Below are 27,518 nucleotides of genomic sequence, written 5' to 3' on the forward strand. Positions count from 1 at the left end.
ACTTAGTGATCATTTCGCTTGAAGTCTTGGTCATTGGAAAGGAACTCAATGGCCAAATGAGCAGTAGGTGTAACCATGTTATAGTCTTTGTGGCCAAGTGCAGCTACATCCCCAGAGAACTACAGAGCGAATGAATAGAAAAATCCTGCAGCTATCAGCTTCTCCTCATTGCAGACAAGCTGCTGTCTGCAGGTAATATTCTCACCATCCTCTCCACCCCACCTCCAGTACATATTTCACATCCACGCTGAGCCTATTGCGCAAGAAACTGAAACCTTTACACACTGAGGCATTCATGTGGTTTCCGGGGTAATAAGGATTTATACAAGTAATTTATTTATGATGTATTATTTTCACAAGAATCACAAAAAGAGATTTTCCATGCCATTTTCAGACAAGGACAGTGGGACCGGCGAAAATCAAAAGGCCATTGCACTCTACATGCTGGAGACCTCCTCTCACAGAGCACTATATATATAAAATCCTACTCAAGTAAAAAAAAGAACTTTGACAAGAGTAAAAGTATCTCTCCTAGCGACTGCTGAAATACAGTGAAACGGCAGCTTGTTCCAAAAGTGCTCAGAGTAGTGAGTGTTTGAGATTGTGTCTCTCTCTCCCCCCCCACCCCGAAGCTCACACATTGTTATTAACCTAAACCTGCACGCAATGTTCTAGGTGGGGTATTACGAAGGAATTTTATAATCGTAGCATCACCTCTCTTCACTTAAGCTTCACACACCTAGAGATGTAACCCAACATCCTTTTGGCCTTTTTAATTGATTCTCCACACTGGTGATAGTGGGACATGTAAGAACTAACATACATACCAAGGTCCTTCTCATAATCAGCTACATTTATTTCAGAGGAACTCATAAAATATGTGTACTTTATATTTCTGCTCCCTGCATGGATTACTTTGCATTTGTCTACTTTAAATTTCATCTGCCAGGTATCAGCCCAGTCACTCATTAAATCAAGATCCCGTTGTAGCCTCTGTGCTGTTAGTTCAGCATCTGCTACACCATCCACCTAGGTGTCATCTGCAAATATAACCAGTTTACTGTATGTATTGGTGTCAATATCCATCCATCCATCCATTTTCCATTTTGCAACTACTGGGTGGCGGGGGGTCCGGAGCCTATCCCGGAAGCAATGGGCACGAGGCAGGGAACAACCCAGGATGGGGGGCCAGCCCATCACAGGGCACACTCACACACCATTCACTCACACATGCACACCTACGGGCAATTTAGCAACTCCAATTAGCCTCAGCATGTTTTTGAACTGTGGGGGGAAACCGGAGTACCCGGAGGAAACCCCACAACGACATGGGGAGGACATGCAAACTCCGCACACATGTGACCCAGGCGGAGACTTGAACCCGGGTCCCAGAGGTGTGAGGCAACAGTGCTAACCACTGCACCACCATGCCACCCAGTGTCAATATCATTAATGGAAATTAGGAACAATAGTGGTCCTAAAATTTAACCCTGCAGTACCCCACTATGAATGCAGGCCCACTGCGACATTGTGCCTCTAATAACTACCCACTGCTTCCTGTCTGTTAACCAGTTTTCGATCCAAGCTGCTACGGTTCCTAAAATCCCTGCATCTTTGACCTTAAGCAAGAGCCGTTTGTGGGGGATATCAAAGGCCTTCTGGAAATCTAAGTAGATCACATCTTAGGCCTTTTTGTGATCAATTTCTCTTGTAGCTTCCTCAAAGAACTGAAGTAGATTAGTTGAACAGGATCTACCTCTCCTAAATCCATGTTGGCTATCCCACAGAATGTTATGTGAATCCAGGTAATCCACCATTTTCGCTCGGATTATAGCTTCCATTAATGTTCCAGTTATGCTAGTTAAACTAACTGGGATATAGTTTGTTGGATTACTTCGATCCCCTTTTCTCAATATGGGCGTTATATTGCCATGCTTCCAATCAGAAGGTACCACACCAGCAGATAAGGATTTCTGAGATAGTAAAGTTAAAGGTCATCAAATAATATCTCTCATCTCTTTTAAAATTATAGGTAAACTTCCATCAGGGCCCCATGATTTATTTATTCTGAGTTTAGCTAGGCTTTGTACCACATCATTTTCAGTTATCGGTCAAAGATGAAGCTGGATTAGGAATGATTGGTATGTTACTCATGTCCTCTACAGTGATTATCCTGTGCAAGACAATCATTAAATTGATACAAAGGTAAAGTCTAACTGCAATACCAACTATCAACCTGGGCTTAGTAACATATTGTTTGTATTCTGGCATAAATGATTGATATAATTAATTTTGCTGATTGTAATAACCTCCTAGCAACAGAAAATCTAATTAATAATGTATATCTGCTCTCATACTTGCTCATTAAAATTTATTGCCTAACACTATAAAGACCTTTTTGTAATTATACGGTTGAAGGGTCCAAGGTGGAGTCATTTGCCACCTAAAATGATGTTTTCTCAGTACACATACAACATTTAGCTGAAGGCAGACCAGCCAAGCAGTGCATGCTGTGAGGGGGTGACACTCATTTAACTGAAAGGGTTTGTGTTCTCTGGATTTGATTATCAACTCGTTTGTCCTTTGCGGTCTGAGATATTCACAATGTAGTGACTTGATATGATCAGCAGCCCAGGCCTAATACTACACTCTCATTTAAATGCTAATGGCGCTCATAGACTGCTGTGTGGCAACTTTGCCATCCGAGTCCTGTGAGACGGAATTCTGTCAGTGCCCTATCCGGCTCGGCAGCGGGAACCAGCGTGGTTCCCGGAGCCACAGGGACTGGGATCGTCTCGGAAATGCGTGTTAGACGTCCATAAAATGCAGGTGGCCCCTATAAGGAAAGAGCTAGAGACTCAACCCCAGGACGGTTTCGCGATTTTTATCATTAATTGCTGATCATTAACATTTCACAAGGACACAGAACTTCAGATGGGTTATTCATTAGTAATTATATTGTTGGAGGGCTTTTTTTTGGGCCAATTGTGGCATTAATTATACTGATTATGTTCCCAGATGAAACCTCAGACATTCACACATTCATGGGTCACAGGGGCCCACTCCTGCTGGGTCGGGTCCCCCACTGTCTCCAGATCCACTTCAAGGGTAGAAAAGCTGCGCATTCAGAGAAGCCTGTGTGCTCCACCTCGGCACTGCTTCTCAACAAGCCTGGCCATTCTCTCCTCTGACATCTCCCATTAACGAGGTGTGTTTCGGCAGTGAATGGATGTTTTTATTAATTGCTCAGTTCTCTGTGAACTCTCCATACTGTAGCGTGTGCAAAATTAGCACGAATTTGCTAAAGTCTGCAATCATATTTAACAAAGGCAGGGATTTAAAAAGCTTACAGAATGTAGGCTGTTCTCACGCAGAGCAATGAAATATTAACCAAGTGGAGCCAGAGCTCCGAAAACACATTGGGAAACTTGTCCGAGTGGCACAGTGGGACAGCAAACGGCTGCGCAGTCGCAGGTAGCGAAGGCTGTGAGCTGAAGGGAGCAGCCGGTGCTGGAGTCTATTAATCACGGAGAGGGAAAAGTCGCAGGTGCCAAATGGGGGCCCCTGGGGGGGGGGGGGGGGGGGGGGGCAGAGTCTGATCTTCGTAGACAGATGGAGCCTCGATGTAACAGGGCTAGAGTCTGGCCTGGCTGAGCTGAAAGAGCCGTGCAGGAGAAGCAGACGTTTACCTGACACCGCAGACACCTGAAAGGTGCGCAGAACATAGCGATGCAGTTAGCAGCAGGCGAAGGCGCCGTCTGGCGCCGGACGTGACACGGCCCAGATCCTTCAGCATTCCTTTCCAACGCTGCACACGGGAAGCTGCTCCTTCACAAGTTCCACCTCACCCTGCACTGCGCTCACGCTGTCTGACGGCTGTTTGTTCACCTGTCTGCATTGTAGTGCCCAGGCAGTGATGCACACATGCTGCTGTGATTCACGTCCAGTGGGGCAGAAAGTAAATTAAAGAAAAAAAAACGTAGCGGCAAGAGCCAGCAGAGCAGCAACAGCAGGAAGCAGAGCTGGGGCTCGGAGGGAACGGAGGAAGCGTTGCTTACAGATTTCATTTAGTTAGGAAGGATGTGCTCCGCGTTCGCTTTAGCTGATATGTGTTTGCATGAGCTCTCTGACCGAGCCTGGGATTCACTCACGTGTGCACTGCTCGGTAAGCACGAGTCACATATACAGACCGAGGTCAAAGTTACAAATCGTCAATAAATATGATTGAGCTTTATCACAGAATCTAGTACGGTAATGCATGTTTGAATGAGACAGTGGGGTGAATGATGACGGCGAAATGACCGGACGCCTCTGCCCTGATGTTTCCTTGGTGCTTTCGATGCATCATTCCGGTTCATAATGTCAGTTGGTGTGACCTACTGTCCCATGAGAAGCCCTTCTTGGATCTGGCTATTAGTGCCAGGTGTGTGTGGTAGTCATCCTGTGCTACATTAACCCTCCATGAAAAATAACAAAATGGATTAATGACATTTGTGACCGGTGACCATAACTGCAACAGGAAGCAGGAGTCCAGGCAGTCCCTGGGTTAGGGACGAGATCTGTCCAATAATTCAGTCCTTAATTCATATTTGTAGGTAAGCTGGAAAAATAATAATGCAGTAATAATGACAGTAAACACATAGCACTGCATCGCACCTTGAGCCGATGAACCACTGAAGCCACACAGTGTTTTCATGACTGTCAGAAAGCAGTGCATGCCTTTGTCATTATGAATCATCGTGTTTAACTCTAATTTTTTAATATAACAGGCTTTATGAAGTCCGTTTGTAGGTACGCGTCGTCCATAAGTTGGACGCTCTTAACCAGGGAGCTACCTGTAGCTCCAAAAGTCTGTATTATATAACTCAACTTTTAATGAAACCATTTGGTGAACTAGCAGTATGCTCCTCTGGACTATCATTTTGCTGATTGCTGTAGTCGACTAGGTAAATCGTTAGTGGATATACATGGCTTGCGCGAAATTTGTCCAACTCAAGAAAACTTCCAGACGATATGTGGGTATGCGGAAAGTTCAGCTGGAAGTCAGAAGCATTTGTCTTCTTATCTAATTTGATTTAAGTTGACTTATTGTTCAATTATTCACCAGCAATATTCCTCAATATTATACTGGCAAGAACCTTGAGTCAGGACAGAGAAGAGAAGAGAAGAGAAGGGAAGAGAAGGGAAGAGAAGAGGAGCCCCGGAGGACCTATTATTGTATGGACAGGTTTGATATTTACACCTGGCTATAAAAATATATATTTTTTAAATGATGACATTGAACTGACAGTACTATTGTTTACGCAGACGAGTCACAAATTATATGTAAAAACACATCAATCACATAACCGGATTACAGCCTTGTTGAACAAGACTGGATCCCAAAGTAATACCTTTTATTATTTACCGTCAAAGGAAAAGCAGAAATCCGAACCAGTGGTTAAACCTCCTGGGAAAACAAAACTCCCTTACTGAACTGGCCGTGAAACTTTGTTCTGCTGAATAAGTTTTATCACAAACCAACAGCCAGAAAGTGTAATAAATCTTTAAAGTGGAGACCTGTTTCTGCAAGTGGAATAGCGAGCAGAGGAAACAGGAAGTCTAACTGACAGGCGAGTACCAGCATGGTCTAAGGCGGAGGGACGCCAACACAAGAAACGAGGTTTTTTGGTGGCGTTGGCGGAGACAGATATCCTCTCACAGTCTGCTGCCATGTGAGCAGCGTTAAGAAACAAGAGCCCTTGGAACATCATTCCTTTGTCATTATTCTTCTGATATTCCCAAAGAGAGGGAGGTAAGGCGGAAGAAATCTAAGACTTAATGCAAAATCCGTATATTTATCTGATGATATTGGGACTCTCTCTACGCAACACAACAAACACAGAGTCATCTTAGTGCCAATTGTTGTTGTCATGTGAGTCGTGAGTCATGCTTTCCCGTTAAAAACACTGTTCCTTCATGAGTCCACTTTTCTGCACATGCTAGGAAAAGACCCAGCCTGTCACCGGCAGATTAGATCTGTAAAGGGCAGAGGCACTGATTCAGAAAAAAAACACTCTAGGTTAGAAAATGTTTGTATATTTCTATGTGCCAAGTACATCGGTCTGGGTTATCTGGCTTTCCATGGGGCCAAAGCAACACGTTTCATTTCTGAGGAAAATATTTCTGTGCACGATTCAAGTCTCTGATTATGATTATTATATGTCTGACTGAGGCAGGGCAATCGTCTGAGAGTTTACAGGGCTCCCTAGTGGAGTAATTCTGTTAATCAGCGATGTTTGTGACACTGCTCGTGCAGAAAGCAGAGAGAATGTACTAAACCAGCAAGACGAGGACCAAAAACATACCTTACGTCCTAGGACACCTGGCCATTAAACATACAGGAGCTTCCATGACATCCCATTCTAAATCCACAGGCATCAGTATGGAGTTGATCCTCCTCTGCAGCCAAAACAGTTGCCACTCTTCTGGAAAGGCTTCCACCAGATTTTGGAGTGCGTCTGTGGGGATTTTTGCCCATTCATCCAGAAGGAGGTCATTTGTGGGGTCAGGCACTGATGTTGGCCGTGAAGGTCTGGCTCTCAATCATTGTTCTACTTCATCCCAAAGGTGTTCAATGGAGTTGAGGTCAGAGCTCTCTCTGCCTGTTCTATCACGCCAAACTCACCCATCCATGTCTTTATAGACCTTGCTCTGTGCACTGAGGCACAGTCATGCTGGAACAGAAATGGCCTTCCCCAAAATGTTCCTACAAAGTTGGAAGGATAGACTTGTCTATAGTAAGTTCTCTTCACTGGAACTAAGGGGTCCAGCCCAGCCCCTGAAAAACACCCCCATACCTTTATCCCTCCTCCACCAAACTTTACAGCTGGCACAATGCAGTCAGGCAGGTAACGTTCTCCTGGTCTCCGTCAAACCCAGACTCGTCCATCAGACTGCGAGACAGAGATGCATGATTCATGACTCCACAGAACACGTTTCCACTGCTCCAGAGTGCAGTGGCGGTGTGCTTTACACCACTCCATCCAACACTGGGCATTGTGCTTGGTTAGGGTTAGGGTTAGGGTTAGGGTTAGGGTTACATTGCGTAGGGTTACATTACTTGCGTTGCATGACAGTGCCTCACTTGAATTCACTGAGCTCTTCAGAACGACCCATTCCTTCACAAAGGTTTGTAAACCTGACTGCATGGCGAGGTGCTTGATTTTATACACCTGTGGCAATGGGTCTGAATGACACACCTGAATGCAGATGTATGTAGATGGGAAGCACTCTACCAGATGCCATGACATCAGTGTTTCTTTTCTAATCCTCACTACATTAACATGGCAGCCGAATAGTAGAGGATTATGGGAAATTAACTGGTTTTGTTCACATTTCTTTCTTTTTACCCTTTATGTACATTTACACTTCATTATTTTTCCTTATTTGCACGTTACTGTTTAAAGGGACACAAATAATCTGATTAGTGGGGTGAATCTGCATTTATCGAAGGTACTTCTCCGCATTCCTTGGATGTCCAAACAACCCGCAAATCCCCGTTGGATTCTCGGAACTCATTCTGAACAGGTGTACGAAAACATGAGTAATGATGACCAGCAGTAAGTATCATAACCTCTGTGATCCACATGATAACGTGGATGTAATGTTTGCTCTTCTCTTCCAGCAAAACATCACCTCAGTGCACATGTGCAGTTAGGAGGAACCTCAGGTAACCGTGGTAATATAGTATTTTATTAAATTCCCTTTCTTATTGATCTAAATATATCATATTCTGGTATCACTCCTATCTTCCCTCTTGTGGCAGAACAGACTATGCCTGTCATGCACTTTGTAATATGCTATGTGGATATGCTGTGTGGATCCCTTGTAAGGACTGTGAATTTTAAGATCCGGGATGTAATTGTTATGCACAGATTGATTACCAGGACACAGATAAATGCAGTATTACTAATGGAAAACATATCGCTGGCATGGATGATGATCAGCAGTGCATTACGGAAAAAGCCATAAATGAATATCAGCCATCTTCCTACCAGGTGTCTAGAACAGGGACACAAGACAGGAGGCGTTAGAGACTATCCCAGGCCACATAGGCCACATGGCAGGGGAATACCCAGGGACACCTGCCAGCGCTGGTACCTTACTCACTCGCAGAGAACATCACAGACAGCGATTAACCCAACTGCACGGCCTCTCAGCACGGGTGCAAAGCCCGGCTGGCGGGACAGAACATGCAAGTAAATGTGTATGTCTGGCAAAATCTGTCTCCGTCCAGAGTGAATCTCAGTGCGTGAATAATCCATATGGCACCCACAGCCCACGCTACCGCATTTTTAATTCAGTATCTAGCATATATACATATTCGCTGAATGTCTGCTTAAACATGCTTGTGATGTCAATATGAGTAATTAGCTCACTAATGACAAATCTGAATGCAACATGGTCGTCATGGGGTCACTTTGAACACAGGTGCTATTGCTAAGCACTGAAGTAAGTGGAGACAAGGCCAGGTCGTGCATTTCCTTACACTAACGCTGTTCTGACACTGCGGACAAACCATTAAGTTTCACATCCTGAAAATGTGTGCAGTTGCTGAAGGTCATGCTAACACTTTTTTTGTTTCTGTATGTGTTATGGGGTCCCAGTATTTTAATGAAAGCTGAGGGTGTTACTGTCAGTGCAGTGTACTGTGATGTTACTGCCAGTACATTATGCTGTGACGTTCCTGCCAGTGCACGGTGCTGTGACATTACCGCCAGTGCAGTATGCTGCGATGTTCCCGCCAGTGCAGGGTGCCGTGACAGTTCCGCCAGTGCAGTATGTTATGACGTTCCCACCAGTGCAGTATGCTGTGACACAGTCAGTGCAGGGTGCTGTGATGTCACTGCCAGTGCAGTATGTTGTGACACAGCCATTGCAGGGTGCTGTGATGTCACTGCCAGTGCAGTATGCTGCGACGTTCCCACCAGTGCAGTATGCTGTGACACAGCCATTGCAGGGTGCTGTGATGTTACTGCCAGTGCAGTGTGCTGTGACGTTCCCACCAGTGCAGTATGCTGTGACGTTCCCACCAGTGCAGTATGCTGTGACACAGCCAGTGCAGGGTGCTGTGATGTTACTGCCAGTGCAGCATGCTGTGACGTTCCCGCCAGTGCACTATGCTATGATGTTCCCTTCCGTATGCAGAGTGCTTCAGGAAACGACAGGGGGCCTCATTTCATTTCACAATTTTGAAGCCCTCAAGAGGTGCACTTTACATTCAATACTTTCAGTTGGCTGTCATCAGCTAAAATACTGGGTATCTGGACTGTGGGCAGAAACCAAGGAGCCATAAGGTCACATTTTTACACAAAAAAGAAGAGGAATGGATGGAGTGTGAATGATTTTACATTTGTAAGGTAAGTCTTCAGCCAGGACGACCCGCAGGTCTGCTTCGCTCTCCCAAGACCTTCTGACATTGAGGACAGGTGCCTGGCTTAAGCAGCAAACTGAGGAGCCTTAACCACAGCTGCAGGCCATGACCCGTGTGCGCAGGACTCTGTTAATGTAGGCCTGGGGTTAGGGACACGCCCAGAGTTGCAGGTGTGTGGATTGGATACAGCAAATCAATATGCATGAACAGTTTGTTCTCTGTGGGCATCATCAGACTGCTGTTTATGCACCAAAATTCATGCCATACCGACTTCAGGATTTCACTTAACTCCGCATTCTGACAAATGAATATCGCGTCCCACTAGCTTCTTGGGAGTCCTTACTTTTCCGTACCGTGAAGGACGGCGTATTCTAAGCTTCCGCTTGGGTTGCAGCCAGCTACTTTACCTGAACTGTCTCTGCTTTGTCATGCTACAGCTGTTTAAACCCACGGCCCCAGCTGGCCTGCACCTTGCCGTTCAGTCAGTCTCCGCGGGGTCGCCTCCCTCGCCCAGGCTCCCCAGGCAGGCAAAAAGCCCTAACAGGACATTTATCTTCTTTGCAAAGACGCCAGTTTCATTCATTCAGAGAATGTAATAAAGATAGGCAGCAAATATGGCACGACTTCTGCATTGTGCTAATTTACTCAAATTATACCTAAAGGGTGACCTAGTATACAGACACATATTAAATGACAGAATTATCTCCCTTGGTGCAGAAAATGTGAACGCAGAAGCTCCAGCATTATCAATCGTTAATGCTTCTGCTCTAAGCCTTACATCGCCACATTTTGTGTTTATTTGCATGTTGTCTGTAATATGTAATCAGTGCTTGAATTCAAAAGCCTTACAATCTTTGCATATTTGCATATAACATATTTCAGTAAAAGTAAATAATTGCCAAAATGAATCTGAACTACTTTCAGAGGAAGATAACAGACTGCCATGCAATGGAAGGATGATTATGGGCTGCCAGGTTGAACCCAGTAAATACTAATGAGGTACCCACTGGGAGGGGCTTTAAACCAGCTGCTGATTGGCAGGCATCTTCATCCTGCCCACTGGGAGGGGCTTTAAACCAGCTTCTGATTGGCAGGCATCTTCATCCTGCCCACTGGGAGGAGCTTTAAACCAGCTGCTAATTGGTAGGTGTCCTCACCCTGCTCACCCACAGACACGAATGATCAGTTCTCCCACTGGTTCACATCGATCATCTTGTCCTTAACCCACGGCCACTGCTGGTAAATCCTCACGTGTTTCCTCACAGACACTTGAGGGAAGGTCAGTGCTGATTTTGAGCGATTTCTCTGGAGTCTAGTCGCTAGTCGTTCACTCCTGCTGATCTGAGAAATGTATCACAATTCTTTGAGTAAGTTGCAAGAAAATCAGCTCTAACAAAAGCAGCCAAAAATCAACCCAAAAATCCCCCAAAGCTCTTTACTCACAGATCCCTCTCTGGTGCCCCTTGTAACAGGTGCTAAACATTTTATGGTTGCCATTATGTGTAGCCTCGGACGGGGGCCATTCCACATCACTGCATTCCGTAATGGGGCCCCGCTTTGTAAAAACAGTGTGAAGATCTCAGTGATTAAAACGCGGCGGAGCACGGCTCTGCCAGACGTCATGGCTGCTTCAGGACGGCCTTCGTGGTCTCACAGAAGCAGCCTGTCATGCACAGCTAAAACCTGTTAGACTCAAACCACGATAAGGTCACAGACATCATACTAGATGTAGTTCATGCCTGAAGCATCCCTGTCATGCCCTATTACACAGCACTGGAAGAGCATCTTCACATAGGATGCTTTTGGTAAGTTTTTGTGAATGTCTCAAACACAGGTCCTTTTGTCGTGTTTGTAAAGTTGTAAGATTGTCTACAATAAACAGACCTTATTAGACATTTGATTTTCTATCGTGCATCTATGCTGCCACTATAATGTACGTTTCAGTGATTGGAAAGTAAGTCGTTCACCATTTTTTTAAAATCAATATTACCAATGGAAAATTTTCACAGTCCACTGACTCCCAAAAACCGCCGGCAGAGCCCCAGCAGACAGGGAAAGTGAGCAGGCACACTGGTGAAAAAAGTCATAAATCCAGACTGTTCACTTCATATAAATTCCACTTACATTCTGAGTTTATACAGTGGACATTTTGTTTTGCCACATTCCCTCGAACTACCATGACTGGAGGATCCACAAAGCCCTCATGAATTCAGGACTTCAATTTTGTTTTATCTGGACGAAACTACAACAAATATGTCAAAACAAATAATTATTTCTCAGTGCAGCTTTTCTCCTGATAATGGCAATTTATAGAAAAGCGGTTCAAAGACACATGAAGAAAAATCGGCAGCTGAGTTTTAATGTCATGGTTACGCCCTGTGGAGGTGGTACCCTGGGGATGCTTTGATGTTTCGTTTCAGGGATAAAAGTACCACTCTGTCCTGGCAGCATCCATTCTCACTCATGTCGCAGAATCTGTCACGGAGGACGGCTCAGCGAGTTTAGTAGCAGGGTGTTTCCAAAGGCCACATTTAGCCACCCATCAGTTACTTTTTCTACCGGCGACACCTGCTAAGCATCTGAAAGTAAGGATGCAGACAGAAATCCCAAACTGCTCTCTCTGTACTCCCTCGGTCATAATAACTGGCCCTACCGCCTCATCTGCAGGAGCAGAGGCACTGATAGGACTTCCCACTGAAGCTCTATGTCAGCCCATCATGTGCAACCCTGGCGGTCCATGATAGATCCTCCCTGAGTTCTTTGTGCGGAGCAGAAGTCATCACAGCCCACAGTAGGAGATCATTAGGCCGCTCCCTGGCCGAAAGTGCCAGGCCTTATTAGGATGGACAGTAAGGTGCCACATCCTGGCCGCAAATGGTCATCGTTGGTGCTGTTAGTGTAGACAATGAGGTCTGGAGCATGCGGATGAGGAGTAACTCTCATAGATTCCCCTTCCCATAGCTCTTCGTGCATTACCACCAGAAAGGTACTTCAGTGTTTGCAGTAGTTGTTATTCAAAGGCTGAAGTACAGGCTAAGATTAGAAGGCTGAAAAATCCTTTCCAGACTCACTTTCAATATTATAAAATATAGAAGGAACATCTTGATGCTTATTTCTCCGAAGGCCCTCTGGCAGTGCCAGGAGTGTGCCATGCTGGCAAGGGGGCAGGGGACATGACGGCCTCATGATGGGGTGGGGGCAGCTGCTGATGGGGACCCTGGGTTCTTCAAGCAGCAGCAAAATCCCACAAATGAATTAAATGTTATCAAGACCAGCTGGCTGCCATTGCTGAGTATGGGGGGGGGGGTTCCTTCATGTGGGAGGTATCAAACCTACATTATCATGATAAATATATCATCGTAATTATTTGTCTGATACCGAGGCCCTTTTTTTCGACTGAAACGTACTGAACTGCATCCTCACAGATCGTTAACGGGACCGAGCCACAGCGCTAGTGTCACTGGCGAGCCTTTCGCTCCAGTTGAGACACCCCCCCCCCCATATGTGTAGCACCCTGTCCCAGGGCGATGCTAACCTCAATCTGTTGCCATGACTATGGTACGTGCCCACATTGACAAGCTGACCACGCTCACGTTCCCCGGGCAACTTCACCGCGAAGCCGCTTGAAGATCACTTCTCCAGAGCCTTAATGGAATCGCTTTATAATATGTCTCACTCCCTGTTTAGATTCCATTTGTATTTCAGGCAGCAGTAGTCGTCCACTACAAGAGGTAATTGAGAACCAGCACCAAACCCCACATAATATTAGTTTCCTAAGCCAGGCTGGGTTTTCGTCTTCATGGACATACTACACTGTCTCTGTCATTCGCTTAAGGCAACCCGTCACACGCGTCGTATCAAGCTGTCTTATCGAATTCAGCACAATGAAATGATTTCTTCATTGTTTGTGACAAAATAATAAAAATAATATCAAAGGAATCCTGTGCAGACATCACAGGGAAAATGGAATGATGTCAGATTACAGATTGATAAAGAGTGTCGCTATGAAGCCATGCAAAGGCTGGGAGATGCTGTTGTTGGAAAGTATTTGTTCCTTCGCTCCATATGAGGAGCTGGTTCGGAGACTGTGCCCCCACCTGAGCACGGTCCACAGCACAGCAGGGATTCTCACGCGGCAGATTTCAGCAGGACCACCTACGTAATGATACACTCTGCGCTGCATGCTGAGTTTCGCTCAATCCACTCATTCTTCTCATCCAGTTAATTCACTGGATCTCTGTCAGCTGTGATCAGGCTCACATCGTTCTACAAATAGGTTTCCAGTGCACTTCGTTGTCGTTGATGGACCTTCCAGGCAAAGACAGTGAACACTGCCAGCTCCTTCCCTCTATTTGGTTTTGACAACAAAAATTTATCAACTTTCCAGGACAATCACAGACCTTATAAGTACCAATGAAGGCTCATGTGCTGTAATTGTGAAATCCCAGTGGCTCCTGTGTTATACGGCCCAGCCTCTGCAGGGGAAATCTGCCTGCCCGCCCGCCTGTCGGACAAATTGTGCTTTAAAAACTGATTTTAACAATTCATTGCCTTAATTGCCACACAGTGACAGATATAATACCACTGCTGATCATTGAAAAATAAAAAATTGCATCTGCAGTGACTCCCATGTGAGTGAAACACTGAAGGAGTCAGAGAAACACTGACGTGTACTCACACTAGGCGATCTGTACCCTTTCCAAGTCTAGTTCATTTGTCTAGTGTGACTGCTTTGTACTGTGCCTGGGTCTGCCTGAAGAGGTGGGCCTGGATACGGTTCAGATGACCTCGATCTGTGATGACTGACAGGAACACAGACATGACACAGACACATGCACACTACATGTAAACCAGACCCAGAAGGAACAGATTGGGCATGCAGTACAGGTTGGGCAGCAACATTCAACAAGCACTACAGCAAAGGGATCACACTGTTCTATGACAAGTGTAGTGTTTTCTGGAAATTCGGGGTGAAGAGAGTATCCAGGAACAACTAGATGCAACAGGCGAAAAGTCTCCTTTTATTAATTTCCTCTTATCTGCTCAAACTTCAGTGAAATCAAGCAACAAAATGCATTTTGTTTTTACATGCTTTCAACGCAAATGTTTACTGTTTATCTCTTAGAATACAATATTATCAGTTTTATTAGCTATTTATTTATTAGCTAAAGATGATTATACTTCAAAAATTATTATTCCCATGACTTATTTTCCTACTACATTAAACTGCTTAGAAAAAGCAGTTGAATCTTTCTCTAGATAAAAGAATCAAATTAACAACTATGGCGTTAAACATGCCATCAAACGCAAAAACCGATTATGAATATGCTTGATAAATATGAATTGCACAGATGTTCATAATTGTTATGGCATAATCATATTCTAGGAAAGACAAACCATGACAAGAATGCATGCCAAAAACAATTTGTCGAACTTTATTCAATTTGTAATATAGTTTAGTGTGATAAGCCTTTATTTGTACATTTTAAGAGAAAACAAGAATCCAGTAAGAGGTAAATATTTGTCGACACCTCACCATCCTTTATGGATGTCAATAAAACCAGGCAAAGACAGCCAAAGGTGATGTCATCACAGGGGCATGATCGGGGTGACGCCAAGGGTGCAAATTTGGACGGAGTGAAAAATCACACAAAGAGCTTAATTCCAGACGATAATCTTTCTTCTGCTGACCGGAAGAGCTGCGTCAGCTGATAAAAGCCTGTGGTTCCACTCTGCATCAGCTTAGCTGCTCTGTGCAGAGAGATAGCGTGAGCTACGATGGATCTCATTTTTCTCCCTCTTCAGAGACGACGGTGGACGGTTTGTAATTGCTTTCGACGGCGATAAACCGTTAACTTGGGTCCAGAGAGCCTAATTGCCTCTGATTACACAAGGGCTGAGGGTTTGGCGAGATAAGACAGACATCATTCGCTGCATTTCCCCTAGTTTGGGTTGGATATATTAACTGGAAGTAAAGGAAGAGTGCATTTAAAAAAAATGTACCAAAAGGGGCAAAAAATATTGTGTTACGTACCTTGCATTGTCTTTGAGATAGCGGAAGTGAGAGAGCAGGAGCGAGACTAAATGCCCACAGAAAACACGTCGAAATAGACAGAAATTATACATAGTCCCCAGTTTGAAAACCAAGACAAGAGATTAATGATGAAACTGGAAATTAACGGTTAGGAAGCACTAGTTGTGTGGGTAGCGGTCAAACAGCCGATCGCTCGACAAGGCCAGGGAGAAACGGAAAGGAGGACATTTTCTACTTAGTGCCTCTCTCAGCAGCTGAGAATAATCAGTGCTGCTCGTAGCACTCGCAGTGACATCATCTCTGACAGGATATTCATAACAGCCTCATCTTGGAACAGTGCATCTCAGATCCTAGAGATTTTCCCTTTTATGAGGGTGTATATATAAATAACCCTAAAAAGCAAGTGCATTGTAGTTTTACTCTGGATGTTTATAAAACGGAATGTAATGAATGGATGGAAGGTTGCCATAGAAACATGCATCAGAGCTCTGGAGCTTCTTGGCAGGGTGTTGACTGGGCGCTGTGGAGGTGACTAAACGTCCTTGTGGGAAGCTAAGCAGCAGTGCTGACCGTCAACACCAAGCGCCAAACGATTACACAAGACATTTGCGGCATTTGAACACGGTGCAGGGGACACGGGAACAGCAGGTTGAGAGTGTTACTCCAGATTGCATGGATACTTTCCAGGCTCCCGCCCATGCCTGCCACCTCCAGTCACGTTTGCCGATTAATCTTGCACGGAGACACCTGTTCCTGCCATGCAGTCTGCAGCCCGGTGCAAATCACGCAAGCAGCACCGCTGAGATGTACCTCACCACTGAAATGTCGACTTTCAAAAGTTTGAGGCTGTAGACTCATTTTATTTCTGAGCTTTAGTGAAGATGTGGACGAACAGGACTAGACTTGTAACAATGTAAACAAATCGAAGAACAAACAGACCAAAGCAGGTAAGGTAAAGGGATTCACATCCAATAGGTCAATTTTAATGTAATCTACCTGTGCAGGAAACACTGTACTGTAAAAATTTATCATGCTGTATGTGTGCCTGAAGATTGCATGTACATCCTTCTTGAGAATGTCTCAGCTTGGGACAGTAAACAGTGCCAAGTAGCATGAACTTCAGACTGTGGAGACTGTCCTCAGTGTTATGAAAGGGCTTTCATAACCTTCTTATCAGAAGGTGATAACTGTGTGAGGATCACTGTGCTTTTCACTGGAATTTTCCTCCTGATACTGAAGCACACTGCCTGTTTGGTTTATATTTTCCCTTTTAATAAAGCTGACAGTAATGGAAATCACTGCAGCCCTTCGAAAGAAAGAAATTATTAGTCACGATTCAGAAGGTTAAATTTACTGACACAGCAGGTGTCGAAAGACCACGCCTCGACGCCTGAGATTTCGTGCAGACAACTGATATTAAACAGAACCCACCCCACACCCTACATGCATTTAAAGCACAGCTGATATTCACACAAGGTCCAACCACAAGACAATCACCTCAGATTGCTGTGAGATATTACTAAAAAACACTTCAATAAAAGTGTGACTGAGTTATTTGCAACGGCTGAGTGCCGGCTGCATCTGGACGAGGTAACGGGCATGTGCGTGTTCAGGGGGGCCGTGGTAATGAAATGGCCACATGCCTGCACTTGAAAGTAATAACTTCAAATGTTAGCATCTTTCATGGGCCAGTTGGAGGTTAGATCAAAAGATTAAACAGATAAAATAAACAGAGTGAGTTTGGGGATACTGCAGCCCATGCCAAAGGGATACTCGAGGAAACAAGGACATCGTTATTTTGCGGACAGCAGTCATGTAGTCGGCTACAAGGGCACCTTTCATCCTGACGGCTTGTACGTTTGCTTGGTGCCCTTGGCCTTCCCACAGAAGATGTAAGACTGGTATAGCACGTCATAATCACAATGTCGCTTAATTACTGCTTTTACTATGAAGAATTACGCATTTAGCCCTCATTATACACCAATGAGCCAAAACACCCCTACACGTCATGAATAACTTGACTATCTTGTAAAAATGGCACGTGTGAAGTCTGGGATAGAATATATGGTGAGCTAACATTCGGCACCCATAACCCCTGTGCTGAATGCGGAAGAAAGGGGCAGGGCTAACGATCTAAGTAACCCTGACAAGGGCCAATTCATTATGGTCTGACGGCTGGGAAAGGACAAGGCTTGTTGGTCAGAGGGAAACGGACAGGACGATGGGCGGCTAAGACTCGCTGATGCGGGATTCCAGCGAAGGTTATCCCATGTGGAACAAAGCAAAAGAACTGGCACAAATGGCAGATGATTTTGATGAAGATCACGGGAGTAATGCATCCTGACACACCGTGCTATCAGCCCTGCTCCAAGGTTGAGTTCTGACGCTTCTGTGCCCATCTAACGCGCTTCCGACAGTGGATAGGGGTCAGCATGGACACTCTGACTGGTTCCTGGTTATGCCCTGTGTGTTATCTGCCATTTGTGACCATCTGCCGGTTGATACCTCATGGAATACCCTCCCTTCACATTCTGCATTGACGATTCTTGGCCACCCAACAGTCTGTCGGCAGATTGTGCAATCTTACTTTTGCTTTTAATATTTATTTATAATATTTATTTTTACAATGTGCAAACAAGTGTCTCAAGTATTGTTATACACACACGTTGGCAAACACGCTACCTTTAGTTTGGTTTACAAATATGTTTCTATGTTAATAATATGTGTTAATAATAAACAATTAAAAAACGAATTTTCCCTGCTGTACCGAAATTGCAACCAATTGTGAACCAAAAACCAAGGTTTGTACAGAGCACCCCAAGCATTTATATAATTAACTTACCTCGCCCTGGTGACACGATGCTTGTAAACTGCCCAGCAACGTACACTCATCCCATGCTGGGCGTCCTCAGGGTCACCGTGACCCCGTTCTGAATAAATGGAAGATGGATGTATTAAAATGGCTTAATGGAGAAATTTGGATGCTAATTTAAGGACTACGGAGCAGGAATTGTCCAAGATTCCTCAGGTTACGTGTTCATATCACAAATCATAGTACCGCCAGCACTGCTGATGCCGCTCATTAATGCAGGCCGCTGCTTGCTGAGGGGATCATCCTAAATGCGCTACGTCTTATGCCAGCCCCTAGGGGGCGCTCCCTCGCCGGCCTTAGTGGAACGTATATAATATTCATAAATACTTACAAAAACTCAAAGTTTAAACCAGCTAATTTCTTTCTGTTAAACAGAAAATTACTGTATAGATACCGTCGTAGCTGTCGTGTCAGCCGAATTCTTTAGACGAAATCAAAGGAATCGAAGTCGTTTTAGCAAAGCGACATTATCTGTGCCGCAATCACCATGAATACCACGTGATACCACCCGCCGTCCACGATTGGCTGACATAAATATGGCGCTGCACGGTTGGTCAGCAGCACTAATTATGCAGTTACCGGCGTGCTTTGCAATACACCGCACTTCAAATAGTGCAAATTAATATGTGCATTTGGGTATTTGTGTTAACCGTATAATGCGTATGTTTTATTATCCTGTAACCCTCAGTGTCGTGTAAATTGCTGGCTTCTCTGTCTGTGCTGCCGCTAGTATTAAACCAAAAAGGCTGTTAATAAAGAGAGCAACTTCCATTTTAAATGAGCTGTCATATCCTTTATTAAAATGACTCACACACTTGCCACAACACGTTTATTTGCGCTCTGTATGTGACTCTGTTGCATCGAAAACTTTCTGCGCCCTCTAGTGTTGTGGCGTGACAGAATGAACAGGGATTGTTTTATACATGAGACAGATTGTTTTCGCCCACGTTCTATTCTATTTTGTTTGAAGTGTACAGCCACCTTAAATGTGTGAATATGGGACAGAAAGCCCCACCCCTACCTGCCACTCACAGATTCACCCCCTCCTGCCATAACTGAGGACATCCCAGAGAAAACATGAAGGTTACATTTTATGTTTTACAACATAAATACCCTTAACTGGTATGACCTGTTCTCCACAGACCATAATATGTTAAGCGCTACTGCCGATATTACCGTGGATCGACAAATTACACTGATTAATCAGAGCAAAGTCATGTCGCCATCTGCATAAATGCAAATCACAAATTGTGTAGAGAATAATTCTTAGAAATCTCAGCTACAAGCACAAGAAAAAAAATTACATCACGTTGTTGGCTAATGTGCCGCCACCTGCTGGTCATCTAGGGACAGCAGATGTTGAGGTCTACAATTGGCAAAAGAAACAGACAACAGAAAATTTAATTAAAGAAAGTTTTCCTAATTTTTTTAGACATTTATTAAGACTTTTGACACTAAAACGACAGGCACTTGCAGCTCTAAATTCTTGCTTAAAACATTCAGCGCCATAGAGATCATAGGAATGCATGGGTATGATGGAGAGCTCGGTGCATGGGCTTCACTGTCTGCCCTTTTCTATCCAAGCTGTAGCATTCAGAGTGAAAGCGGTAGAAAAGGTGCCTGTCTTGGGCAGCATCTTCACAGGGGGCGTCATCTTAGCATCTGCTGGATCTCTCCCCCCCCCCGGCATGCAGAGGATTCTCTGGGGCTCCACACGGCCTTCAACTGCCACTGTTCACGGCACACGTGATGATGAGTGCTGGACTTTGGGTGAACTTCTTCATTAAACCGGGCTAACAGCATATGCTCTACCCTACATGGTAAAATGATCTTCCCACGTTTCACGTTCGGCCTCTCGCTCCACCCTTCACGTCCACTTGCAGTTATTAATCAAACACCTAATCCATCCCTCTGTTTGTGTCTTATGCTCCTCAACAATAGCAAAATTAACCTCCATTGTCCCTTATAATGAGCCAGTTTGGTAATTAGCATAGTTCTGTCATAGGTTCAGCAATGTGGGTGGAGCGGTGTTTTTGAGAGAATCACTTTCCGCATCCTGGCTGCAGCGTAACAGTGCAGGAATGTTACTTTTTTGTAGGTCGAGGGTTGAGCGGTGTTTGTGTTTAAGGGTGCGGCGTGCCGAGGCGTGCCGAAAGGGAGCAGGTGACCCAGCTGAAACAGGAAAATGCCACTGAAGGGGTGGAAGCCGAGAGAATGGACTGGTGTCAGCCTTTAGCCACCGGGGCTGCTAATTACTGTTAATTATTGGGGCTTCAATACAAATTGCAAGTCGGCTAGGGGTGAGGAGCGATGATGTCATAACCCCTCCGGCTTTATGTGAGTCTGTGTTACGAAACCGCTGCAAAACTCCATTTAAAGTCCTTAAACGTTGCCAATACTTTTAGCTGATTAGAGAGTGCAAGAAAATAGATATTACACAATCACAGAGACTCCCCTTTACAAATATAAATATTTTCAAAAGTGAAGCACCCCCCCCCATTTTGTCAAGCCAGGTGGAGCGGGCAGTATAGAAGTTCCACTTTCCCAAGGGGAGCTGCTACTGATTGTCAGCATGCAGTTTAGATAAGGAGGAGGGAGAACGATCTCTGATTAAAAGTAAATGAGTGTCTTGCATGGCTGGATGCCCACCTCCAACGCAGTTACTGTGAAAAGTTGATCTGATGAGCTTTGAGAGAGAGCTGGTCTCTTCCTGGGGGTATAGGGGCTTAGGACCCACACCATAGTGGAGGTAGGGCGCTTGGAGCAGGCCGCCCATCCAGCATCTACGCGTAAGCGGGCCAGCAAGCCCCCTGATGGCTGCTGTCAGCTTGCAAGCTGTGAGCTCTGCTAAGAGACTCATGGTCTTTGTTTGCAATGCTCAGAACTGGCTAGCCTGCAGGGCTCATGCCTTTCCTGCTGAGTACAAGGCACCAGGGAGGACCTCTCGGGTATCGAAACCGGTAAAAAAGAGGTGGGGGTGGGGGGGGCAGCAAAAAGCCGCAGGTGTCAAGGAAAGGCATTTCTGCATGACGGGGAGTAATAAGTCGGAGCAGAAAGGAACTTCATTAAGTACCACGCCAAAAAGACAGCAGAGACTAGAGATGAGGTTAATCAGGCCCAGCAACATCTGCGACGACTACATTTCTGACGCTGTTTTAAAGCCAAGTAATAAATTAAGTCTTAATTTAAATTAAAATACACAGTGCAGCAAAAATGCACCAGAATTGGCAATGCTGTGTTGGTACAGCTTGTGAATCAGTAGGATTTTTATATTCCACCATAAAATAAATTTGCTGGCGTTGTTTTGAGGTCAAAATAAGAGAAGCTGCTATATATGTTAAGCATGGAAGGTAGCAGAGTGTGTATATTTAAAGATGAGTGAGAGGTTTTACTTGAGTGGATGGGATTGATATTGGAAGCTGTTCATGCATTTGGCGCGACAGTGGGGATGGGCGGCCCGCGAGCCTCAGAGGAGAGAAGGTGTCAGGAATACGAGGATGAAACCTTTCCCAGATGGTGATGCCACCTGTGTCAAGACGGCTGATGTCTCCGAGGTCCTCGGAATGAAGAGAGTCACACGCCTCAGCGCTGGACATGAAAGTGGGGAGGGGAAAACACAGCATAGGGCACAAGTGCCCATCAATCACGGTCCTGCGACCACCTACGTCAGTTTTATACCAAGTCTGCGACTTCTGCATGTCAGTAAACAGATGAACTGCATCTGATGGCTAATTAAAATCTGCTTTCTGGGGCAGTATTTTCCCAGAAAAGGTCCGACGAACAACTATTGGGTATATTTTTTTTTGCTTGCTTCACAACAATCTGTTACTCTTCGAAGTACAAGAGTCACCAGAGAGCGAAAGAATCTGATTTAATTAAAACACTGCAGAGGAGCATTTATTAAGGAGCCTGTAATCGATACCGAGGCTGATTAAGTCAATATCAGACTATAGCGATTATTAACACGAGCCGTCTAAGGGGGGGGGCGCTGCACCCATCACAAACAGCCATCTGACTCCTTCACTCCCAGGAATCGCTCAGTAAGTGAAGAACTTTCCAAAAAGGTCATCGCTGCCACGGCAACCCTGGCAGTGCTGAGCTGCCGGTGGTGAGCCAGCAGGTCCAGTGGAAATAACTGGAATTGCGGGCCGGCTGGGCAGTTGCTGACAGCAGGATTTACATGATGTGTATAGATGAGTGTCTAATGGATGAGGGATCATATTTCAGCTCAGGAAGTGACATTACATCACTGAGGGGCCAGTGCCCTTCTCAGGGCAGCTGCTTTAAGGACACGTGCGCAACTCTTAATGAGAGCCATTCTTTAGCTTTTATCCCAAGCATTCACTTACCATTTTAAAAGTGCTTTTGGGTCTTCTGAAGGTTATATTGCCTTTTTCACTATTGGGACAGCTCTCTAGACCACCATTAGGCTACTGGAAGAGGGTTCACTAAACCAAAAGGCTTCCTTTGCTGTTCATGTTGACTGCGTTTTGACATTGAATTTCGACATTTGCTTTGCAGGCCAGCGGTTCGGGTGGCGAGTGGCTCAGTGCATTAGGCCTCTATGCTGGAAACCAGAAGGTTGCTAGTTTGAATCCCAACCATGACGGAATAGTTAAGCCTTTTGCGCAAAGCCCTTAACCCCCCTGAGATACAAATATGTGACAGGGATGCTGACTCTACACTCAGATGCCAAGCTCCACTCTCACCTCCATATCCGTACAAGCACGTCTCGAAGGAGAGCGAGGTGGTATGTGCTGAAAGAAGAATTCCAATGTACCTGTGCATACGGCAAGCAAAGGGTCATTTCTTTCTACCTAGTAGAGCATTAGCAATTAAACTGCTCTGTCTAACATAAAATGAGAGTAGAACATTAAAATGCATACAGATTATTCATTTTTGATCTTAAAGAATAGTAGTAATTCAAAATCTACAGGACGAATACATTTCATCTTCAGAGAACACATTTCCCTAATCTATTGGGATACATTTTCCAAACCAGCATGGCCTCCAGCAGAGATCCTTGCCAGCCAGCTCACGGTCTGCTCTCGCCGTTCTGCCTCATGTTCCTTGGTTCATTTTCATCGGTGTCTTTAAAGGTAGCGGCATACATCAAATGACATCCGGACAAAATGAAATGGAACACGATGAGACCGATTTCTCACATATTCAAAACGATGCTGCCTCCTCATTCGGTCTATATCACGCCACGACACTAGAGGGCGCTGAATATAGCATATCCACATAAACAGCGCAAAAAAACGTGTTGCGGTGAGTTTCTAAATACTTTATTAAAGATGATCGCTCTTTAAAAACGGAATAGCCACTATTGATCTAATACTTGGAGCGGCACAGACAAGGAAACAAACAATTTAAAGGACAGTCATGTACACACACATTCCACGGTTTCTATAGATACTCCGATCAGGATTTTTGGGGCTAATAATCCTCCGATACCGATTTCTGGAAAAATGAGCCAGAATTTCGCACTCAGTGACAGGACTGTGTTTTTCCAAGAAACAAACGTAGATTTTTTTTTTAGAGAAATATAAGCATATTTGCATGGAAAGAGTCTGTTCCTCTTCTCATCCAAATCATGTGCCTACTTTCCACAGCCATACACGAGTGCAAAGATAATCCCTGGTGCATATTTTTCGTACTCTCCTCCGTGAAGATGCAAATGTCTAACGAGGTTCGTGGTGCTGAATGCTTTAGCAGACGATCCTCCGCAAGCGACTCCATTTGCACATATGTCACACATTGCAAAATTTTCACCTTAAAAAATATTTGGTAAAACTAGCAGAGAGGAAACTGCCACTGGCACGTTTGAAACTTCATGCCCATGTTTTAGGTTATCAATCCATATATTGTAGGTCATCCATAAAATTGGTATTTCAGATCGTTCAAATTAAAGATTGCCGATCAAGTAATTAAGAATAGAAATCGGAAGACATAAATTGGCTCCCGATCAGTCAGAATATTTCTAGTTATAACATTTACTATTAACAGGAATACACGATTACGCATATTAATCTACACTATTTAAAAATTCGCATGGTGTAACTATTAACTTTGTACTCTGTACATGACAATAAAAACTTTGAATCCTTGGAATAAATGTATTTGTTCTTTTCCCTGGCAGTTATCCTGGCTCCACCAAACGCACCCATTGCTGAAATGACGTCGACGTCTGACGAATACAGCCACCTTAAGGCTACTGGTGCTGTATCTCGGTGCATCCAGGGACCGTGTACCGGGGGTGATATGTCAGGAGGGCGGGCAGGCAGCCCGAACAGCATACGGCTCCCACACGGCTGCTCAGCGTCATGGAGCCAGTGCTTAACCCCAGCCTTCAATCAGCGTCCCAACAGGTAGGCAACCAGTCACATGCAGCAAAACCATTCAGTCCCTACTCACTGTTGCTATAGAAACAGTTCAGCTATTCTCTCATGGAAAAGAAATCCCACAATCGGAACAAAATAATGGTACTTTTATATATTGATGCATCTATCTGTCTGTCTGTCTGTCTGTCTGTCTGTTCGTCCGTCCGTCTATGAAGAAAGAAACAGATTGCCATCAGAATTTTTGGATTTCCTTTCACTGAACAGACCATGGGCTGCATTACCCTTCAGATAAGAGCGAGAAGGTTACAGGTGTCTCAGCCTTGACCTCTTTCAGGCGAGGACAGGCCAGCACTCTGACACGGTGCTCTGTGAAATGGGGGCTTGGTTGTAATGATGTCATATATGATGGGAACCCAGGGTCCAGATGTCAGCGAATCAGGGATCAGCCTGTTTCAGGAAGGTTGCTATTGACAACCATTGCAGAATTCAATTTAGCTGAATTGAAGGGCATTTATTTGTGCGTTCCAGAAGTGCAACTTGATCAAATTTTGTTTTAATGTACTGTATGGAACCCCCCCCTAGTTGAGCATCAGCAGCTTGAAAATGTGTACAGCCCTGCTCCTGATCACTATAGCGATGCCATGGAGATGAATGAATGAATGGGATGCTGTCAGTCATTGACAGGTAATGAAATGTTGAAGCTCTTACTGTTACTTTTAACTCCTTCACTAACCACTGGATTCCGCTAGATCAGCGTGTACTTCCTACCTTACAGCACCTCACTCCTGTCACTCCTATTTTCCCCTAACGATTATGAACACCTCCCTCCTTTTCCCTGTCACACACTGCAAGGGCCCCCAAGGGAGGGAACTCACTTTCACAAGACGCCAGGCACGGCGAGACGGCCAGCTTCTGGGGCTCACAAGTGACGCGGGAATCATGGAGGGGAGCAGACGGCTGCTGCACGTCGACATGCGTGGCGCTGCATGACAGTAGAGGACATAACTACTCTGCAAAACATTTAAACAAGTGCATGGTGTAAGTCATCACATGCAAAAATGTTAATTCATTTGTCAGAAACGTTCTCTCAGTGGTTATGTGTAATGGAAATAGTTCCAAAATAGAGGTTTAATTGGATGATAAAATTAGAAATGACTTGTCACGAGCCACACAGCCACGTTTTCTTACACGCTGCAGTGGCTGCTGCCTGTGACGACGTCCCAGCAGATTGTTATACATGGTGGTTGAGACACTGAAGAAGATTTTCTCCTCGATGTATCGAAAGGGGAGAATATCAGTGATGTAGATGAAAACATGTGGCCAGACCAGTATGTAGATCTGGGCTCCTTCTTTCAACACCTAAAACACTGCGTACATATTTGCTGTGACAAAGAGTTTCATTTTTCTCAAAACTTTTGTGTTTGGTTCTGTGTGTAGTGTTGTCATTTCTGTTGTCCTGAATAAAAAAAAAATCACCTTACAAGCGTTACAGTATTCCTGTCTTGCAGAAAGTACTAATGTGGTAGAACCTTGTAATGGTTTGTTGAACGTACACCCGTGTGCGTGAATTTGGTGCACAAGCACATCCATCTGGCTGTAGAGAAATGATGTAAATGAGTAGCAATCGATTATTTTTAATTCTTAAAACAATTCCATAGTATACGCTTATGTTGACAATATGACTACGGATTTTGACTGGTATATCTGTGATTCAGAAACTTCACATTTTGGCGGCATTCACTAAATGGCTGACAAGAAAACTGTATTCTGAAACATGAATGAAAGGTTTTGAATGCATTTCTTCATTTTGCTGGCTATCCAGATGATTGTGCTGTGGTGTACAAACGTTTCTGGGAAATGCACAAGCAGCTGAGAGACCCTCAAGATTGTTTACAGAGACGTCCAAAGCAACCGAGAGAAATCTTATGTAAATGAAATAAGCTTCACAAGTGCGCAAACTTTTTCATTTCGGCTGAATATTCACAACATTTTGTAAGAAAAACATCGGTGGTAATAGTTTATCCATCATCTTAGCCAGTAACTTAAAACTACAGCCAACAAAAAGGAAGGTTGTATGAGTAGTTTTGTGTAAGGATGTCTAATCAGTAAATAATCTAAATGATAGAAAAATGCCTTGTGACATTAAGCACACGTGTCCAGCACTTAACTTATGTGAACTGAAATTTCACACACTATTATTTGTACAATCCAAATGGGTCTGTGTTCTCGTACTGTTTTTCTTGATCTCCAGCTGCAAAATCATGAGGCAATGCTGCTCTGAAATGAACTGCTGCCCCCTGTTGGATTTGAAGTGTATATCCTGAATCTTATTCTGCATCGCTTTGGAGCATTTCTCAAATGACAATTAATGACAATTTGGAAAACAATGAGTGTCATCCCTACACCATAATGCCACTTCTGCACAGCAGAGCATCATTTACAAATGATTTACTACATATATGCAAATGGGTTTGTACAGTTGTCATCATTTGGTACAATTTTTAGTTGCTTTAGTCTTGTCAAAAGATTATGTAGCTTCCCATTGTAACAAATTTGCACCCAAATGCAGTATATACATGTGTGATCATCGCATTAGTCACCACATGCAGAACAGAACCAAGCTTTCAAAGTGATGTAAAAATACATCCCATAAACTGCAGTGATACAGCATCGCAGTGCTTTTGGTTCACACAGCACATGCTTTTCTTTTCATTTTGTTGTTTTGTTTTGCCAGTTTGCTGTTTTTGTGTTACACAGTGCTGTGTGACTTTTCGGTTTGCTATTGTACTGTGTCCTGAGATCTGAAGGAGTTGCATGTGCATGCGAGTGCTTCCTCTTGCCAGTGAACTGTAA

General features: G+C 44.4%; 2 long non-coding RNA genes across 4 annotated transcripts in view; one reads left to right on the forward strand and one right to left on the reverse strand.

The window, feature by feature from the left end:
- Positions 1 to 18,811, reverse strand: part of LOC125750439 (uncharacterized) — a 25,551-nt gene extending 6,740 nt beyond the window's left edge. The window contains exons 1-4 of one of the 2 annotated variants that reach the window (XR_007400344.1): positions 18,716 to 18,811; positions 18,292 to 18,379; positions 14,094 to 14,217; positions 13,424 to 13,919 (exon numbers count right to left, since the gene is read on the reverse strand). This is a non-coding gene — a long non-coding RNA (uncharacterized LOC125750439). Of the gene's footprint in view, positions 1 to 13,423; positions 13,920 to 14,093; positions 14,218 to 18,291; positions 18,380 to 18,715 lie in introns of those variants that run through there. The other variant, XR_007400343.1, reaches the window with a different exon arrangement.
- A 4,759-nt stretch (positions 18,812 to 23,570) lies between these two features.
- Positions 23,571 to 25,885, forward strand: LOC125750440 (uncharacterized). 2 transcript variants are annotated; one of them, XR_007400346.1, is made up of 4 exons: positions 23,571 to 23,592; positions 24,525 to 24,692; positions 24,881 to 25,349; positions 25,518 to 25,885. It is a non-coding gene; the product is annotated as an uncharacterized LOC125750440 (long non-coding RNA). The 2 variants fall into 2 exon arrangements; XR_007400345.1 differs by lacking the exon at positions 23,571 to 23,592 and adding an exon at positions 23,651 to 24,013 and having other exon boundaries at positions 24,464 to 24,692.
- Positions 25,886 to 27,518: the final 1,633 nt, after the last annotated feature.

This window comes from Brienomyrus brachyistius, chromosome 10 (assembly GCF_023856365.1).
Source record: "Brienomyrus brachyistius isolate T26 chromosome 10, BBRACH_0.4, whole genome shotgun sequence".
Lineage (NCBI taxonomy): Eukaryota > Metazoa > Chordata > Actinopteri > Osteoglossiformes > Mormyridae > Brienomyrus > Brienomyrus brachyistius.